We start from the raw sequence: 16,951 nt of genomic DNA, 5'->3' as shown, positions 1-16,951 counted from the left end.
CTCCATCAGCCATCAAGGGACCTGACCCACAGACCCAAAGCTGCAGGATCTTCACAACACAGGGCAACAATAGGATATCCAAGAAGAGTCTCCAGGAGGGCCCAGCATCGATCACTAGCAACGTAATAGAAACCAGAGAGCCCAACCAGGCCAATGACTCCTTGCAATGAGCATCTGCAAGTAAAGGTGTGTGGACAAAGGGGTTTACTGCGTGACTGACTCACTTGTCACCCTGCAGCCTCCAAGATGAGATTTTTATTTTCCCCCTTTTTTATTTATTTCTTTTTTATTTTTCTCTAAAATTTTTTTTTATTTGGAGGTCAGGAGCATAGGGTAGACACAGAAGGACAGGGAAATGAATGGGAAACATATAGAATAAATAAAAAGGGAAAAAATAAAATGCCACATGAAACCTAGCACTGTGTATCTATTTATTTTAAGATTTATTTTTTATGTATGCATCTATGTGTATCTTTGTGTTTATGCTGCATATGTTCACGTACCTACAGAAGTCAGAAGAGAGCATTAGACTCCTTGGATCCAGACTTCCAGGTGCTGTGGTCCACAGGATGTGAATGCTGGATGCAGACTCCTGATTCCCTAGAAGCGCATCAAGCTTTCTCAACCATCAAGTCATCTCTACAGCTCCTTTTTCACACATGCCACACTTTAAAAAAAAAAAAGATTTATTTAAAGAAATAATCAACCTTTTTAAATAGTAATTTCTTTTAACAAGATGAGGTTTCATCATGTAGCCCTTGTGGGCCTGGAATCCACTATGTAGACCAGACTGGCCTTGAACTTACTATGTAGATCAGGTTGGCCTAGAACCCACTTTGTAGACCAGACTGGTCTTGATTCACTATGACCTTGAACTCATAAAGATCTACCTGCTTCTTGCCCCTAACTGCTGAGGCTAAAGGAGTGCTCCACCAACAAGAACCACCACACTTGTCTCTCATTTTTTTTAATAAAAGCGAGAAAAGAGACAATCAAAGTGTCACTCATGACTACAGAAGCGCTCAGTCGTCAGGACCAGGTGGATCCCCTGCATACATGTGTCTCATTTAACAATCAATCAAACAGTTTTGATCAAGCAATTGTTACTAATTACTTTCTCATTACTACGTTAAAACTCCTGACAAAACCAGCTTCAGGGGCCATTTATTCTGGCTCCCGGTTTGCAGAGACACAGTTCACCCTGGCAGGGATGCTGTGGCAGCAGGAGCCGGAGGCAGCTGGTGGCATTGTGCCCACAGTAAGGAGGCAGAGAGGGATGGATGCTAGAGCTCGCCTGTTTTCTCCTGTCATTTCATCCCAGTCCCCCAGTCCATGGAATGGTGCTGTCCACATTCAGGGAGAGCTTCTCACCGGAATTTACCTGTCTAGTAACTCATACAGGCATGCCCGGATGCCCGTTCCTTCTGCAAGTCTAGATCCTGTCAACTTGACCATCAATATTGACCACCTGATTCCATACTCTGTAACTTCTGTAGCTAACGGTAAGTTAGGACAAGTCGACCTGCACCGACACGCCTGAAGGTTCTCGTAAGGAAGAAGGCTAAACCTCTGACCCAAGGGAAGAGCAGGTTTCCCCTGAGGGAAAGATTACCTCCGTGAGGCAGTGTCTGAATATTGTTCATGAGCTCTGAGTCAGCTCTGAGTGTCTCTCTGTGACAGGTTCTCCATGGAGGCAGACTCAGAACTGCAGATCCAGTAAGGAGAAGGGTGGGTGCCGGAGAACACACCAACAGCTACATGGTAGGAAAGGAGAGCGGGGGAGGCAAAGTGTGGGACATAAAAGAAGCCAGTTGACTGACAGAAAGTCTGGAGCACCCCTTCCCGTGAGGGCTACTTGTAAGGGACGGAGCATGCGTGAGAAAAGACAATATTATGCAAACTAGAAAGAAGGGGGCGTGATGTTGCTGGCTTCTCTGAGAGGTCGCGACTCTCCTGGCCTCAGGCTTTTTTGCTCCTAACCTTCCCCAGCTCTCTGTTTCGCCTCCATCCTGGAAGTACTAATTATTTCAATTTCTATTAGTCTCCATGTGTCCCTAGTCTAATCCGGACAAAAGAACCTGGCGATCTCAGTGGGTGGCCCATGCCTGTAACACTGAGATACCAGGCTCATACCTACTGCCTCCCTTCCCCCGAGCTGCCAACTCTTGTCCACTGCTATCTGTCCTTGAACTGGGCATCGAGGAACCAAGGAGATACTGCAAACTTCTAACAAAGGGACTTGCAGGAATTGGATGATGTGTTTTGGAATGGCTTCAGTGTCCAGGGCAGACTAGAGGAGAAATGGGGCAAAGATGCCAGACAGAACATCCTCTAATTCAGCCAGGATGAGCATCTGGCTCTAAGCAGAGATGGATATGAGTTGGTAGCATTGGGCTGGAATAATTAGTTAATAATTATTTATTGCAGAGTATGAATTGCTGTTTTCTGTAATTAAGCAGCAATCTTCTGTTACTATCTTCAAGGAGTGGGAAAACTCTGTTTGAACAAGGAGAGGGGAGGAAGTAGAGTGAAGATGTTAACCAGGGAGGGAGTCCTGGCTTCGTAGTCTCACTAATAAGGAATTTAAGAACAAACTAAACTTTCATTTCATTAGAGTTTGAGAGAAAAACACCAGATTTGCTGGAAATCCTGGTGGTTGCCAGGAAGAGGGAGATGAAGAGAAATCATGTCTTTTGAGTTCAACAAGCTGCTATGAAAATGAGCATGCGGGTATGTGTGTGTGCATGTGTGGGTGCTTGAGTGTGTGTGTGTGTGTGCTTGTGTATGTGCATGTGAGTGTGTGTTTGCATGTATGTGCATGTGTGTGTATGTGTGTGTGCGCGCGCACACATGTATAAGAAAGGGAATGTCATTCAGAGAAACAGTAAAGTCCCAGACTGTCAGGGAAGGTATGGCATTATGAATGAGAATGGCCCCATTGGCCCACAAGTTTGAATATATGGTCCCCAATTGATGGAACTGTTTGGGAATGATTAGGAGGTGTGGCCTTCCTGGAGGAGGTGTGTCACAGGGGAGGGTTTTGGGGCTTCAAAAGATTCACACCTTCACGTGTTCTCTCTCTGCCTCTCTCTCTGTTGGTGTCACTGTCTCTGACTCTCTGTTTCTCTCCCTCTGTCTCTGTGTGTGTGTGTCTCTCTCTCTCTTTCTCTCTTCTACTCATAGATCAAGAGGTGAGCTTCAGTTGCTCATTCTGCCATCCCTTACTCCACTACCACGGTCCCTAAGCCTCTGAAACCATAAGCCCAGTTAAATGCTTTCTCTTTAAGTTGCCTTGGTCATGACATTTTGTCACGGCAAGAGAAAAGGTAACTAAGACAGCCTCCAAGGTTGCTAATATCTATTTAGTTATCTAACACGGGGACAATGGAGCCAAAGTAGAAATGGAGCAAATGCCAGTGACCGCGTGCACGCCATTCCTTATGTCGGTCTAGGGCAGAGGTTCCCCACCTTCTTCATGCTGCAACCCTTTACAGCAGTTCTTCATGGTGTGGTGACCCCAATATAAAATTATTTTTATTGCCGGGCGGTGGTGGCGCACGCCTTTAATCCCCGCACTCGGGAGGCAGAGGCAGGCGGATCTCTGTGAGTTCGAGGCCAGCCTGGTCTACAAGAGCTAGTTCCAGGACAGGAACCAAAAGCTATGGAGAAACCCTGTCTCGAAAAATCCAAAAAAAAAAAAAATTATTTTTATTGCTACTTAATAACTGTGATTTTTTTTGCTACTGTTATGAATCGCAATGTAAATATTTTTGAAGACAGACATTTGCAAGAAGGTCACGACAGACTGAGAAGCACTGTTCTAGGAGATGGTTGAATTTACACAAATGTCAGTGTCAAAATCTCAAGGCAGGAAGGTAAGAAGAGCACAGAAAAGATGTTTTTGAGAGGACAGTAGGGAAATAGAGACTACATGGGGGCCCACGGTGGCTTTCCTTTAGGACTGTAGGAAAAGGCGTGTGACTCACTGTTGGAATGCCTGTCGGCGCTGTGCGGCTGTTGGCTGTGGAGTCTTCCTTGTGTACGGTCATGGCCGTGTAGGGCAGTCCCCAGACTGTGACTGAAGCCAAAGGACAAAGGCTAAGACACTGCAGGAAACTTTGGGAAACACGAGCAGCCATTGAAACTGAAGAGCCCTTTTTGAATCAAGGCAAGGCTGCTCTCAGCACCAGCTCAGGTTCATCCTCTATGCACATCTGCCCCCCCCCCCCCGCCCACTCTCCTGGTATTCATCCTCTCGGAGCACGGGCAATGGTTTGGATGTGCACATCTGCCCCACCTCCACTCTCCAGGTATTCATCCTCGGAGCACGTGCAGTGGTTTAGATGGGGAAAGTCCCCCACTACTCATGTACTAGAACACGTGGTCTCCAGATGGTAGGTGCTGTGTGAGAAGACTATGGGACCTTCAGGAAGTGGAGCCTCGCTTGAGGAAATGTATCACTGGGGTTTCACTGTGAGAGTTTATAGCCTCTCCCTGATGGTGTCTCTCTCCCTCCTTCCTGTGAGGGTGAAATGTGACCAGCCAGCTGCCAATTTTTTCTGCCATTCACCCTATCTCCCCTCTATGATGGGTTCTATCGTTCTGGAACTGTAAGGAAAATTAGAGCTTTTCTTTATTACATTGTGTGGTGGTTTGAATAAGAACAGCCCTCATAGGCTCTTATTTGAATGCTTGGTCATCAGGGAGCAGCACTACTTGAGAGGGATTGGGAAGCATGGTCTTGTTGTTAGAGGAGGTGTGGTCTTGCTGGAGGAAGTATGTCACTGGGGGTTGGCTCTGGGGTTTCAAAATCCCAAAGCAGACCCAGCGTCTCTCTTCCTGTTGCCTGCAGATGAATGAGGATCTCTCAACTGCTTCTCCAGCATCAAAGTGCTCCCGCCAGTATCAAATGGACTAGACCTCTGAACTGTAAGCAAGACCCAGCTAAATGCTTCCTTTTATAAGAGTCACCATGGCTATGGAGTCTCTTCACATCAACAGGACGGTGACAAAGACAAGTGGCTTTGGGTCACGGTATTTTGTCACAGCCACAGAAAAAAATAACTAACATCGGATGTCTTGACAAACACCTTGCCCACTAAACTCTTAGAGTCTTCTGCCTCTTAGATGTAAACGCCACACTGTGAAGATGAGATTATATGTAGTGAATACTCCTAAGGTCTCAGGAGCTAGCCGAGGAAGGGCTGGCTCTTCTCTGCTCCTGGGAACTCTTCACTGGGTACCTGACTGACACCTGAAAGGGCTTCACCATGGACAGCAGGAACTGCAATCTCATCTGGCCATCTTCTCTTTTGTTTTCTTCTTTGTTCGTTCTGAGACAGGTTTCATGTATCCCTTGAACTCACTCTGCAGCAAGGATGACATTGGTTTATTGAGTTTATTTATTATTATTGTGTATGTGTGAGTGCATATGCGCATTTGCATGTGTGTGTGTTAGTGTGTGTGCATGTGTGTGTGATGGTATGTACACACGCCACAGAGCACGAAAGGTCAGAAGACAGTTTGTGGGGTGGATCTGTTTTCTCCTTCTGTTGTGTGTTCCAAGGATCAAACTCCAGTTAACAGGCATGCACAGAAAATACCTTTATCGGCTGAGCCATCTTGCCAGTCCGAGGATAACCGTGAACTCCTCGTTCTCCTATCTCATGGTGGAATTACAGGCATGCACCACCACATCCAGTTTATGTGGCAAAACAGAAGGAACCATCATATACTCTACGAAAGCAAGTCTCGTCTTCATATGAAGAGATTGGGCAGTAAATGGCGCTTGCCACCAAGCCTGACAACCTGAGTTCAATCCCTGGGACCCACGTGGTGAAGGAGAGAACTGAGTCCCACAAGCTGTCCTCTAACTGTCACAGCACATCATGATCAGCACATAGCCAACACATCAGACACACACACACACACACACAAATAAACATTTTTTAAATTGGGTGACACATGTCTTTAATCTCAGTACTCTGGAGACAAACAGCAGATTTAAACTTTGAGAGTTCAAAGACAGCCTGGTCTGCAAAGCAAGTTCCAGGTTAGCCAGGGCCACCTAGTGAGACTTCACCTCAAAGCAATGTAAAAAGAGGGGTGGGCAGTGAAATGAATCAGTGGGTAAAGGCGCCTGTTGCTAAGCCTGGTGACTTGAGTTCAGTCCCTGAGACCCGCACAATGGAAGGTGAGAACTGGCTCCTGCAAGCTAGCATCTAACCCCTCCCCCTCACACACACACACACAAATAATTACGTAAAAATAAAATTTCAAAAATGTAAATCACCGAGATCAGCCTCAGAGTTTCTGGCTGGTCTTCCATATTATGCCACTAAGACCTACTCATTCAGATACATTTCCACACAACAGAATCTGGCAACATAACTAGGGGATCACCCTCAAATAAGCCATTGTTCCAATCCTGCCCAGCCTAAAGCTAACCCTGCTAACGCTTCCATTACCAGTTTCCTTGATATAAGACAGAAGTCACCTTCCATAGTATGCCACCTTCAGGGTCTGGAATGCCCTCTTCTGCATAGGTGGTTCTGGAAGTGTTTGCTGATATGAGCTTCCTTCTAGCTCCCCATCCTCCCACACTTGGGGCCCCTCCAGAGACTCCTGGAGCACAGGCCCTGGAAAGCCTCTGGTTTTTTCAATTGCCAGTTTAATTTGCCACCATCTGTCATTCTGCATACAGTTCTTGGAGACCTGGCACGTGAGTCCTCCCAAGAGCTCGGCATTGGGCCTGTCCAACTGCAGCCAGATGCAGTCACATATTGGTGTCCAGAGGGGGAAGAAAGACTGAGGGCTGGAGGCCGGCGGGGTGACCTCCAGTCTGCTCCACTGGTGCTGGTGACTTTGCAGAAACATATCTATGAACACTCAGAAAAATTAGTACCCTCCGGAGCAGCAAGCTCCCGGGAAGAAAATGGCCTCTGAGGCTGGTGACATAGGTAAGAGGTAAAGGCCCTACAACCCCGAGAACCTGAGGTAAGTCCCTGGGTCCCAGCATGGGAGGGAGAACCAGCCCCTGAAAGCTGTCTTTTGACTTCCACACATATGCCATGATACACACACAGTTTTAAGTTAAGAAAGTCTCCTAAATACTCTGTGTATTCTTTTTGTGTGCTAATATGTATTATACCCACAAGTAGCTTTTATTTTGGTAAAAGAAGCAACTATAGGACAGGCCTAAAGCTACAGAGAAACCCTGTTTCCGGGGGGGGGGGGGGGGGGGCGGCGGCGCAGGGGAGACAACTAAGATTCTTAAGGCCATGGAGAGATGGCTCAGTAGTTAAAAACACTGACTCTCTTCTAGGGGAGCCGCTTTGATTCCTAGCACCCACGTGGCAGCCCACAACTATGCAAAATTCCAATTCCAGGGAACCCAGTACCAAGGGAATCCTATGCCCTCTTCTCACCTCCACAGGCACCAGACATGCATACAGTGCACAGACATCCATAAACATAAAACAACAATACACATAAAATTAAAATAAATATTTTTTTAATTCTTAAGACCTACAAAATTGTGGGAGGTGCTAAGTGACTTTTTCTCCTAAAACCATCAATGATTACGTCTGTAAAATCATGTAAAAATAAAAAATAAATAAACCCTACCACGTTAGGCTGAGTTCAGAGTGCTTGTCTATCACGCTGGAAGCCCTGGATTCCATGCCCAGAACCCAATAAACCAAGCATGATGGCACGTGCCTGGAAATCTGGCATCCAGGCGGTAAAGACATGAAGATAGACAGTTCAAGGCCACCCTCACTACACAGTGATTTCAAGGCTACCTTGAGTTACATGAGACCCATACTAAAAAAGAAAGACAAAGCAAAAGAACCTAGCCACCACTCCCACTACCACGCTGTGAAGGAGTAAGGCCTCTCAGACCAGTGTTTTCTGCCTAAAAGGTCAACACACACATCCATGTTTATATGCCACATGACCTACATCTGGGTCTGTTACCCTAGGAATAGTCAGAACAGCCTCCAGTATTCTCCAGGAGGTAGTCAAACATACATCTAGCTACAATTGGTAAAAGACTGAGCCAACTAGACCAGTCATTATCCACCAGGTAGAACGTAAATGAATTCAGGGGGTCGCCAACGATGAGTCAAAATGGAGAGGATGTGAAAGCAAGAAGGGGAGGCTGTGTTGGAGGAATAGCAGGGTGGTGGGGGGCGTTGGGGGTGTATTGTTCAAAATAAGTTGTATGTAGGCACGAATAACTATTTATTGTTGTCAATGCATAAATAAAAGATAAAAGAGATGCACCTAAAGGGAGAGGAGGAGGGAAAAAGAGAGAGATTGGTTTCTATCAAATCCACTCCTGGTCCTGAACACCACCAGGACCTAGGAGTAGAGGTGATGAAAAAACTTCAGTTCCACTGCCTCTCAACTGTTGTGCCTCCAGAAACACAGCCTAATTCCAGCGCAGTATGCTTGACTGTGAAGCCAATGCGATCTGCTGGGAGCCCCCTTTGTGCTTAAGATGTAAACCTGAAAACGAATGCAAACAAGAACGCTGTTGAATTCAAAGCCTGCCATTTCCCAGTCTCGCCTTACCAAGCAACACAGCCAATGCTAATCTTCATTGTTAATGCCCTGCTCAATCCCAGATTAATCTGATCCAAGAACTCGTTCCCAGCGTCTCCTATTAACACGGCTTAGTTTGCTTCCTAACCTAGGACTTGCTGCCAGTTGCCACAAAACCAGGGGCAGGGTTACAGATTGACCCCTCTTAGTTGGGGTGGCAGGGGCAGAGGCACAGCCTCACTTTGTCGTCCAAGGTAGCTTTAGGAATTCCTTCATTCTTTTTTGAGTGTATTCTTCATTATTGTGTGCATGTGTGCATGTGTGCATGTGTGCCTGAGGGGTGAGTGGAGCTTGGAGGACAACTTACAAGAGTCATTTCTTTCCTTCTGCCCGAAGCCCAGGGATAGGACTCAGGCGGTCTTTGATGAGTCAAGATTCTCTAGAGTAACAAAACTTGAAGAATAGACCTTCTCTTTCTATATATTGAGGTGGATTTCTTAGAATGGCTTACAGGCTGTGTGGTCCAGCTAATCCAACAATTGCTGCCCATGAGTGGAAGGTCCAAGAATCCGGTTGTTATTCAGTCCATGAGGTTGGATGTCTCTGCTGGTCTTCAGGGTATGCTGGACTCCTGAAGTAGATGCTGATACCAGTAAAGCAATGATGTACTTGTTAATGGGGGCAAGAGCAAGCAGGCAAAGAACAAGGCTTCCTTAGCCCATGTCCTTTATACAGGCTTCCAGCAGCAAGTGACCCACATTAGGGGTGCATCTTCCCACCATGAAAGATTTGGATTAAAGGTGTGTCTTCCCACCTCAACAGTTCAGATTAGAAGTGGATTGTCCTTCCCTCTTCAGATGATTCAATTAGGCAAAAAAAATCCCTCAAAGGTGTACCCTCCAAAAGCCCCATTTTGGGGTTTTAGCCAACTCTAGATGTAGTCTAGCAGACAACCTAAATAGCCACCATGGTCTCAGTGGCAAGCATCCTTACCCGCTGAGTCATCCCACCTGCCCATTTTTAACACTGACTATTGCGGTGGTGGAGCATCACCACACATGCCATGGTGTGCATATGGTAATTAGAGGACATCTTTATGGAGCCATTTCTCTCTTTCCGCCTTTACCTAGGTCCCAGGGATCAAACTCAAATCAATAGGCCTGTGTGGTGTGGTGGTTCCAATAAGACAGCCCCATAATCATAGGAATTTGAATATCTGGTCTCCAGTTGGTGGTGTGGTTTGAGGAGGATCAGGAGGGCGAGCTTCGAGGGCCATTTCCAGTTCACTCTCTCGGTTCTGTACTTTGGTTCAGGATGTGAGCCCTTGGCTGCCTGTTCCTGTCACCATGCCTTCACCCCTCCATCGTGGACTCTAACCTCTGGAGCAGTCACCACAAATAACCGTTTCTTCCATGAGTCACTTTGGCCATGGTGCTTTGTCACACGAACAGAAGTGACTAATGGCCATGGTGAGCAGGTCACTGCTGAACATCTGGCTCTCCCCCCCCCTTAATCTTTCAGGGACCTTGACTCAGACAAGATAGGATCCTTGGCTTTTATCTTCTTAGAATACTTTCTTATTTTTAATTATGTGTATGCATGTGGATCTGTGTGTGGTTCTGGGTACCAGTGTTGGCAGAAGTGGCGTTGCAGGAAGTTGGGAGCCAGCTGACCTGCGCTGGGAACTGAACTGAGATCCTCCACAAGAGCCGTAGAGCAGTGCACACTCCAAACCATCTCTTCAGCCTCCCTGGAGTCCTCGGCTTTGGGCACAGAAAAGAAAAGCAGGATTAGACAGCATGAAAGAGAGGTGGGGTGTTACAGATCTAAAACTCACGTGTTAAGAGAAAGAAAGCACTGGGGAAGCAATGATACATTTGAGAACATGAGCCTCTCTAAGAGAATCGGCCTTCGTCACAAGAGCTATATGCAGGATTTTGGTGGAGTCCTAGCTCAGCTAATAGAGCTATTTTTGTTTGTTTGTTTGTCCCAGCATGAATGAAGCTATAGGTTCCACTGCCAGCACCACATAATCAAGTAATCTCACCACCTGAGAGATAGGCCGGAAGATCGGAAGTTGGAGGCGATCCTTGGCTACATAGTAAGTCTGATGTCAGCCTGAGCTACACGGGATTGTCTCTGAGAATAAAAAAGTGATTACCTTCAAGGCATTGCTAAAACGTGGTGCTGGGGACATCTGACAGGATTACGATCTATATAAATATATGATATAAACACTAAATCACATGGATACAGGAAGTGAGGAGGTCATGTCAGCATAGTTAACCAAGAACGGAGTCCCACTTGCGATGACCAGAAAATGGTCATGCCCAAGTCATGTGCATTCAAATCTCTATCCTAGACCATCGCTGTTTCAGCACAAACCACCTACATATGAGAGGAATGTTGTCTCTAGGTCTGAAACCTCTGCAGCAAATGGTATTGACTGGGGTCCTTGCTTCTCAGCACACAAAAGGTTTCAACCAGATTGCAGGCTGAGGGGCACCCTTCACGAACCCCCACAGTTATCTGTGTCTTTCTATTCTGCCTTGGTCTCTGCCATCTAGCCTGGAACAATAGAGAAATGGGTCTTCGGAGACTATTTCAAAGTTCTCCCTCCTGTCCCTGAAGGAAGTACTTTAATTTCTGAAAAGACACAATTTATGTGTCAGATGTGAATGTCATAGCTTTGTTTCTGTTGCTGCACCAAAATAATACCCTGGCGAAAAGCAGACTGTGCTCAGTCTGATTTCTCCACCGTTACAGAGTTCAGGATCTGCTGTCTAAGGAATAGTGGCTGCCCATACAGGGCTAAGCCTTCACACATTAACTTACTTAAGACAATCTCTACAGACATGCCCACAGGCCAACCCAACAGTAAACAAATCCAGTTCTCCATCCTGGTGATTCTAGGTTATGTTGAGTTAACAAACGTGTGTGTCTCTGTGTGTGTGCATGTGTGTCTCTCTCTGTGTGTGGTGTGTGCATGTGTGTCTCTCTCTGTCTGTGTGGTGTGTGTATGTACTATTCCATGCACATGAAGATCACAGGAAGCTTTTAGGAACTGGTTTTCTCTTCAGGGTTGATGCACGCTAGGCCAATGCTCTGCCTGCTGAGCTAGACCCCCAGTTCCAAATATTTAAATTTCAAATTTTTCAGATCTAAGAAAAAAAGTGAATATAAGATACTGTCTGGCTTTAGAGACAGCTCACAGAGTAGAGCACTTGCTCTGAAAACACGACACACACGTTTGTATAAAACATTGGATGTGGTAGCATATGCCCGTAAGATTGAGATCAGAGAATGCAATAAGGACTTGGTCCGCCAAACATTCTAGTCAAAACAGTGAATCCTGGTTCAACAAGAGACTCTGCCTTAAAAGTTATGATGGAACCAGTTGTGATGGTGCTGGTGTGACATGCTGAAGAGCTGTGGAGGCAGGGTCATGAGTTTGAGGCTAGCTTAAGGTATACTTTACCAGGCATTGGGATGCAATTCTTAAATCCCAGCACTCAGGAGACAGAGACCTCTGAGGGCTAGAAGCCAGCCTGGTCAACATAAGTTCTAGACCAGTTGTCTCAGGGTTTCAATTGCTGTGAAGAGACACCATGACCATGGCAAGTTTTATAAAGGAAAATATTTAATTGTGGTGGTTGCTTACAGTTTCAGAGGTTTAGTCCATTATCATGGCGGGGAATAAGGCAGCTCAGACAGAGTATGGCTGCATGCAGGCAGACACGGTGCTGGAGAAGGAGCTCAGAATCCTACACCTTGATCCAAAGGCAACAGGAAGTTAACTGAGACATTGGACAAGACTTGAGCATATACAAGACCTCAAAACCCACTCCCACAGTGACACATTTCCTCCAACAAAGACACACTTACTCCAACAAATCCACACCTCCTAATAGTGCCACTCCCTATAAACTTATGGGGCCCAAACACATTCAAGTCTGCATAGTGAGACACTGTCTTTAAAAAAAAAAAAAAAAAAACAGTAATAATGGAGGAGACACACATGCACACATACATCATGCACAAAACTTTTAAAAAGACATAACCTCATCAGTATTTCTTCCTAGTTGGGTTAGGGTGTTTTACCCATCTCCCTTGGGTGTCTTTTACGCATCTTTGAAGATTATGGTAGATTGCCAGTCTTAGTAATTCAAACAAGTGTTGTGTTCTTCCTGCTGAAGGAGGTTTGTGTGGGACTCTATAGTAATGTCTATGGACATTATTATAAATATATTATTCATATATTTAATTTTAATTTAGTTCTATTTAATCTATATTTAATTTTAATTTAATCTATAAATTAATGATTAGTTATTAGCAATAATTATCATTATTATTTGTTTGTTTACTTGATGAAGGCTGCATCTGTGGAGGTCAGAGACAACTTGCAGGAGTCAGTATGTCCCTTCCACCTGCAGGTCCCAGGGACTGAATTTAGGTTGCCAGTCTTGGGCATCAGGCTTGCTAGCAAGTACCTTTGCAGGCTTAGCCATCTGATCTGCCTTGGGACCCATTTTCTGATGAAATCCCCGCCCCCATCAGATACTGCCTGACTACCAGTTACCACTTGACTTTGTCCTTGTCTTTTGTGTAATGGATTTTGCATGTGGACCTCCTTGTGCCCCAGGCTCTAGGGGGTTGTGTGACACCTACTTGCCTGTGTTCACCTTTGCCCTTAGGCAGCCTTTCCATTGTTGCTGGATTTGTGCTGTTTCTGTTTTCGTTTCTAACTCTGTGCTGTGACTAATTCTGTGCCAGTCCCTCACTCAGGTGGCAGTGGGTGGTTGTTTCTGGTCCTTCTCTCCAGAGTGCTGATTAAGGGGCTCAGCTTTAAGCCCCAAGCCTAATTCCTGGTTCATCTGCAGAGGCTGCCTTACTTCACCTGTGTCTCCAAGCATGGTGCAGCATTTCTTCTGGGCTGAGCAGATGGCTCAGTGGGTAAAGGCAATTGCCACAATGCCTGGTAACCTGTTGGGATTAGGGCATGTATGTGCCACGGTGCACACGTGGAGGTCAGAGTGCAAAATTCCATCTGTGATTTAAAGAATGAATTCAAGTCATCAAGCTTGCTCGACAAGGGCCTTTACCTACTCAGCCATCTGGCCAGCACATTATTTTTTTTCTGTTTTTTTGAGACAGGGTTTCACTGTGTGGCCCTGGCTGACCCAGAAATCACTCTGTAGACCAGGGTAGCCTGAAACTCACATTGATCTACCCACTTCTGCCTCCCAAGTACCAGGATTAAAGGTGTGCACCATCACCACCTGATTTCTTTTTCACAATATTTGTTTAAACAAGGTCTTTCATGGAATCTAGAGTTCCCTGGCTACACCACTATCCAGCAAACGTGTGGATCATCCCGTCTCTGCCTCTCCAGGCTGATTGCAGGCACGCATTGTAGTGCCCAGCATTAGCCTGTGTGCTAAGGATCAAACCTGACTCTTTATGCTTGCATAGCAAGCACTGTACCTACTGCACCAGCCTCTGAGGCACTGTTAATTGATAATTAATGGCTTATTTCAGCATGAAAACCAAAGTAATAGATGAACAAATGTAAACACAAGAAAGTTTGAAAAACAAATTAAGTTAGGATGAAGAGTAGCTTACTTCTGCACATTTTCAGCTGAAGATGAGTTTCCTTGGGGTGTAATCTGATGGTTTACAGCCTCCTGAAGTTCATCTCTGAAAATGCTACCCATGGAGGCTCGTGAGCACTTAGCATGTATCATGATGAACACACCTATCCATAGACATTTAGGAGGCTGCAGACAGTGGGCTATAAAGAGGTTGGCTTGCACAGGGCCTCAGTGCCTAAGGGTAATGTGTGCTTTATCAGGCAGAGGTGAGATTGTGATAAAAATGGTACCACATACCATCTGTTACCTTCCAAGCTTGGAGAAAGTGCCAAGGAAATAACTAAAACAAATGCTACTTGGGACCAATGTGCAAAAGATATATTGAACCTCTGTCTGCTCTATGCCCAACACTGTACAAGCCTAAGGTGAAAATTAAGTGACAGATATTCCTTCGCAGGAGCAAAGTGTCTACACACAAAACCACTGAAGGTAGAAAATAGGTTATAGGAAAGAGATGTATAAGAAAATACTTACATGTGTTATGCTAAAATATACATATAAATACATTTAATGCTATATAAATACAAGTACATTTAATTGAGAATTATCAAAATAGAAAAAAATCATTTCTGATCTCACACGTGCAATATCAAATACTTAAAAAAATAGTGTTATTAATACAAATGACTCCCTGAAGTAGTTCTAAAGGCTTAGCTAAGCGTGTGGGGAGCTGACTCAGGTCTTCTAGGGGGGTGGGCAAGAGGCTGAGTGCAATTACCAGAAAGCAGCAGCAATACTTCAAGGGAATCAAAGCAAGCATAACACACCCAGGAAACTCAAGGTTAGAGAGCTGCCACAAAGTGCTCCCTACCCCAGAGAGGGGGCAGGGCAGGACCCCTAGCAGAATTAGCAGGTAGCAGGCTTTCATTAGGAGTCCACTCAGTCAAGTTATTCTTTATACAAAGGTGAATTTTCTTTTAATTAATTTTTTTTTAAAGTTTATGTATTGCGTGTGGTACATTTGTGCTTGTTAACACAGGCATACACATACCATGTGGTGTGAACATCTTTGGGGTGCAGTTCTCCCCTTATTCTGGGACAGGCTCTCTTGCAGCTCCAACTTTGCCACTTCCTCCAGAGTGGATGAACCCTGAGCTTCCCTGCTCCTGTCAGATGCAGGGGGCTGAGCTGACAGAGGCGCAATTCACATGCTGTTATTTGTTGTTAATGTGGATTCTGGAGATCAGGCCTCACACAAGCAGTTAACCACCTAGCCTTCCTTCTCTGGCCCGAACAAGGCTGATTCTTCCCAGGAAACAGCTAGTTTTCTCCGTAGGTCCCCTTTACACTAGCATCTTTCTGATTTTCTTTTTGTGGCTAGGGATGATCAGCTTTTCCTGTTTTATCCTATCCTAAGCATATGTTAACTGCTTCAAGACAACTTTTGTTTCCTACTCGATGGTTTTTATTGCTTAAGTGTGTATTCAAACATGTTGCCTCTAATATGTCAGCATTCAACAATCACAGTCATTATAGAAAACATAAAGAAACCATTGGGAGGAAACGTTGTGCTCAACCCCGCGGTGCCCCTCAAGCAAAGGCCCTTTGTGTCTCAGAACAAACAAAATGCTCTAATGCTGACATACTGCAAGGGGCTGTTTGTGTTGGTCTGGGGGCATAAGCCGGAACAGACAGCACAAAAGGCAGCTATTCACAGCACTCAGACGCAGCCCTGGACTGCATACTTCATGATTCTGGGTAGGATAGCACTGGTGAGCACATACACAGAAGTAATCAAAATCTAGAGGAAAACATTCCTTCAAAAATGACAAATGTATGTTTGAGCATTGTGAGCCACAATGCACGTGAGGCCAGAGGACCACTTCCAGAAGCTGGTTCTCTTCTAACCAGGGCTTGAGTTTAGGTCACTAGGCTTGACAAGAGCTCTACCAGCTGAGCCACCTCGATGGTCCTACATAGAAAACACACACGCACAACTCTTCCAGAGGACCCACTTGGTTTCCAGCACAACATACGACTTAATAACCACCTTTAACCCCAGCCACAGGGGCTCTACACCCTCGTCTGCCTTTCATGGGACACGCACTCACACAAATAAAATAGAAATAAGTGATAAGTGTGTGTGTATAAAATTCCAAGGTGATTACCAATAAATCTCACTGTATATAATAGCCTAAGAAACACTTCTGTTCTCTGAAATTACAACTGAAACTATATCCTTTAGGTAAGCGCTATTATTCTGATAGCTGGGATATCGCTTACTTTTGGTTGGCAGCACAGGTTGCAGTAGTGGCCGGCTCAACAGCTGGCAAATGGGAGGACTAGGCCCAGAAGCCACAGGCTGCCACTCCTACCTCCTGACACACATTGTGGAAAAAGTAATTTCTTTGTGAAATACATTAAAGACAAGTAGCTGCCTCAATGTAAGTATCAGAATCCAAGCTAGGGAGACAGTCCAGTGTGTAAGCTTGCTTGCTATCAAACCCCAGGACAAGCTCAAATCCTGAAAACTCATTCAAAGCCCGATGTGGCAGTAATGTGGCAGTACTCTTAGCATTCTTTGAAGATGGGTAATGGAGATTAAAATCGTAATGGCTGAGAAATCAACAGGGCTTCTTAAGAAGTAATTTCCTTTTCAGTTAAGAAAAAAAAAGCATTTAAAGCAGGTGGTGGTGGCACACACCTTTTCCCAGCACCTTAGAGGCCAGGGCAGGTAGATCTCTGCCAGCCTGATCTACAAAGTGAGTTTCAGGACAGCCTGAGCTACTACACAGAGAAACCTGTCTTTTAAA

The sequence above is a fragment of the Chionomys nivalis genome, chromosome 5 (assembly GCF_950005125.1).
Source record: "Chionomys nivalis chromosome 5, mChiNiv1.1, whole genome shotgun sequence".
Lineage (NCBI taxonomy): Eukaryota > Metazoa > Chordata > Mammalia > Rodentia > Cricetidae > Chionomys > Chionomys nivalis.
This window is presented reverse-complemented; position numbering follows the sequence as displayed.